Source organism: Lemur catta, chromosome X, assembly GCF_020740605.2.
Source record: "Lemur catta isolate mLemCat1 chromosome X, mLemCat1.pri, whole genome shotgun sequence".
Classification (NCBI taxonomy): domain Eukaryota; kingdom Metazoa; phylum Chordata; class Mammalia; order Primates; family Lemuridae; genus Lemur; species Lemur catta.
In genome coordinates, this window is record NC_059155.1 from 49,677,162 (window position 1) to 49,681,646 (window position 4,485).

A 4,485-nucleotide genomic window follows, 5' to 3' on the forward strand; every position below is an offset into this window, starting at 1 on the left:
TCCAGGCCGGGAAACGTCCCTAACAGCAAGCTCCTGCTGTTGCGGGTTAGGTTCTAAATGTTCGTTGGCCTCCTCATTTTTACCCCCCTCCTCTTTTCCTGTGGTTAGCGCTGCCAACCGCACCTGTCCCTAACAACAGGTGAGGCGATCACCTCAGGCACAAAATTTAAGGAGGAGGGGAGTACCAAAATACTCAATAATCAAGATAACTAATATTTTAATGCCATCATTTTTAAAAATCAAAATTAAAGCAAAAAAAAAAACCCAACTCCATGATGAACAACATATCAAAATTTTAAATAAAGGCAGAATTAGCAATAGTGCTATGCTGAGCCACATTGGAGCCTGAGGCAAAAGGCAAATCAAGTAATATTGATATAATCTAAAGCACACAGAGGAAAAAATTGGAAAAATACTATCAAAGCCTTAGGGAACTGTGGGACAATACCAAAAGGCCTAAAATTCTTCAGAATCTCAGAGGGGAAAAAAGAAAAATTGAAACACAGAAAAAAACTTTGAAAAATAATAGCTGAAGGGGGGGGCACCAAGATGTCGTTCCCAAAGTATACACTCCGTCGCGCCTGGCCACTCTGTCCCCGACCCTCGACCAGGCGGGATACGACATATCTCCGGAAACTCGGCGGGCACAAGCCGAGCGGTTGGCCATAAGAGCCCGGCTTAAAAGGGAGTACCTGCTTCAGTACAACGACCCCAACCGCCGAGGGCTCATTGAAGATCCTGCCTTGATTCGTTGGACCTATGCAAGATCAGCAAATGTCTATCCCAATTTTAGACCCACTCCCAAGAACTCACTCTTAGGAGCTGTGTGTGCAATTGGGCCCCTCTTCTTCTGGTATTGTGTTATCAAAACTGACAGGGACAGGAAAGAAAAACTTATCCAGGAAGGGAAATTGGATCGAACATTTAACATTTCATATTAAGTCTGGTAATCATGACTACATGTATTCATGCTTAAATAAATCTATTAATCATTAAAAAAATAATAATAGCTGAAGATTTAGTGAAAGACATAAACTTATAAATTCAAGAGGTTCATCAAACTCCAAGCAGGAAGGATATCACAAAGAAATCCATGCCCAGACACATAATAATCAAACTACTGAACACTAACAACAAAGAAAAAAATCTTGAAGCTGGACACAGTGGCTCACATCTGTCATCCTAGCACTTTGGCTGAGATGGGAGGTTTGCTTGAGGCCAGGAGTTCAAGAATAGGCCGGGCAACATAGCGAGATCCTGTTTTTACAAAAAAAATTTTTTTTAAAATTAGCCCAGTGTGGTGGCACACACATGTAGTTCCAGCTACTCAGGAGTCTGAGAAGGCAGGAGGATCATTTAAGCCCAGGAGTTTGAGGCTGCAGTGAGTTATGATGACGCCACTACATTCCAGCCTGAGTGACAGAGTGAGATCCTGTCCACCAGCACCCCTTCCCCCCAAAAAAAAGAAAAAGAAAAAAATCTTGAAAGCAACCAGAGAAAACCAATGCATTACTTATAGGAGTATAATGATTAAAATGACTGAATTTCTTTAAGAAACCCGGGAGGCCAGAAGAAAGTGAAAGAACATTTTCAAAGTGCTGAAAGAAAATAGCTGTCATCCCAGAGTTCTATATCAAGTGGAAATATTCTTTAGGAATAAAATCGAAATAAAAAATTCTCAGATTAAAAAAAAAAACCTGGAGAATTCACTGCAAATGTACTATAAAATAGTAGAGAAACTTCTTTAAACAGAAGTGAAATTACACTAGAAAGAAACTTAGACCATCAAAAATGAAGGAAGAGCAACAGAAATGGTAAATATTTGGATAAACATAATACATCATTCTTGTATTGAGTTTTTAAAAATATGTTTGACACTTGAAGAAAAATTATACCATTATCTGACAATGGAGTTTTAATTTATGTAGATGTAATTAATAAGGCAATTATAACATGAGGGAAGGTAAAGGGATCTATGAAATTATAAATTTTCTAAATTCCATAAAAGTGGTAAAATATTATTGAAAAATATGTTAAAAGTTAGGTATGTATATTGTAATCACTAGAATGCCATCACTAAAAAATGCAAAGAGATACAGTAAAATTAAATGGCATACTAAAACTGTTCAAAAGAAGTCAGGAAAGGGAAAACAGAGTAATGAAAAATAGAGGGGAGAAAGGAAAAGAAATAATTAAATAGTAGCCCTAAACTCAAGTCAATAATTACATCAAATGTAAATGTACTAAACACAGCAATTAAAAGATGAAGATCATCAGAATGAATAAAAAAATAATAAAACATGACCCAATTATATGCTTGCTATTAATAGTTCCTTTTGGTCCCCAACCACTTTCCCTAAATATACTAACAAATATAGATGAAACACTATGGACTTTTTTTCTTTTGCTGTCATCTCATCGGCACTCTACTTGTTGCTTATTTTTTCAGCATTTCTACATGGATCCAGATGGGAGCTTCAAAAAATGGGACATGGCAGAGCAGGCAAGTGTCTATATTCTGGTCCTATCAGGGACCTACTTCCTACAAAAAGTTACTAGCTGTTCACTTCTTAGAGAGTTGGGAATTGCCTATTCTGGATATTTCATATAAATGGAATCATACAATATATTGCCTTTTGGTCTGGCTTCTTTCATTTAGCATAATGTTTTGAGGTTCATCCACATTGAAGCATGTATCAGTGCTTCATTCCTTTTCATGGCTAACATTACATTTGTATGTATAATAGCACAATTTGTTTATCCATTCACCCATGGATGGACATTGGAGTTGTTCCCACCTTTTGACTATTGTGAACAGTGCTGCTATGAACATTTGTGTACAAGTATTTGTTTGAGTACCTGTTTTCAATTCATTTGGGCATACCTAGAAGTGAAATTGCTGGGTTATATGGTAACTCTGTATTTAGCTTTTTGAGGAACTACCAAACTGTTTTCCAAGGCAGCTGCATTTTTACCCAATTTGACAAATGTTTATTAAGAACAAACTGCATACACAGTCCCATTTATTTTTACTTTGGGAGTCTTATCTTATTAATAATTATACACTTGTTCATTTATATCTTCATTTATACACAAGCCAATTCTGCACAGTATTAATTTCATCCTTTTTTTCTACATAATCCTTTAATATATTTCCTCATCTCTTTCATTCTTGGGGGGGGTGGTCTCATGCAGGAGAAGGAGTATAGGCCTTATACTCAGGCAGGCCTAGGGTCAAATTCTGGCATTGTAAGGATTAACAATTACAGTGATCAATGAGATGCCACCACACATGCACTAGAATGGCTAAAATTATAAACACAAGTTTATAAAATTATAAATATCCAGTGCTGGGGAGGATATAGAGCAATGGATCTCTCAAATACTGCTGGTGGGAGTGTAAATGGGTATAACCACTTGGGAAAGCTATTTGATAATTTTTTATAAAGTTAAATATACACTTAGCACGTGACTGAAGAGTTCCCTTCCTAGGTATTCACCCAAGGGAAATGAAAGCACAGCCCACAAAAAGACTTGAACAAGAACGATCATAGCTGCTTTGTTCATAACAGCCAAACACTAAAAATAATCTATGTTATTAATAGTGTGTGTCCTCTGAGAAGTAGATGTCAAAATTGGAATCCTGTGAGAGTAAACGAGTGGGGAGCTAAGGGGGATATTGGGAGAGCCATCATACCGTGATGCAGGTCTGATCACGAGTGAAGAAGAGAGGGAAGAAGGAAAGTTGAGTGGAAGCACCTCAGACTGCAGTGCAGTTCTAGGAAAAGTGCAGCAAGGCTGGTGAGGAGTCCTTAAACCAAACTCAACCATCAGAGAAACCCCCTTCTCCCCGGAATGGGCCTGTCAAATACCCCTATCTCACTCAGTCATTGCAGGGAGCAGCCCATGGGAAGCCTGGCTTTGTTAAGAATGCAGGGAGGAATTTTAGAGCACAGATGAAACACCCATTAACAGGAGACTGGTTCATACAGTGCGATGCTACTCGGCAATAAAAAGGAACAGACTACTGCTACATGCAACAAGCCTCAACCTCAAAAACATGCAGAGTGAAAGAAACCAGATGCCAGAGACCACATGAAATTCTAGACTAGGAAGAACTAACATAAAGTGACAGAAAGCAGATCACTGATTACCTGAGGCCAGGGATTGGAAGAGATTGATTATAAAGGGACACAAAGAACCTTTTAGAAATGAAGAAAATATTCAACATCCTACATGACTGTTTACAGTTGTCAAAACTCATCAGTCTGTACATTTAAAAATGAGTACTTATTGTATGTAGTGGAGGTGAAGGGAAACTTCCCTGTCACCCTGTCACCCCAGAAGTTTTGCTGAACAATCAACTCACAATAAAGCAGATTAATAAGAGAAAGAGGTTTATTTTCCATGTACACAGGGAGAATCACAGAGTGATTACCCAGTATCCCAGTGGGGTCCAGAAACACATATACCCTCCCTTTAGAG

General features: G+C 38.1%; 1 pseudogene; it reads left to right on the forward strand.

Annotated features, from left to right (window-relative positions):
- The first annotated feature begins 549 nt into the window (after positions 1 to 549).
- LOC123628144 lies at positions 550 to 969 on the forward strand (annotated as a pseudogene).
- The last annotated feature ends 3,516 nt before the right edge of the window (positions 970 to 4,485 follow it).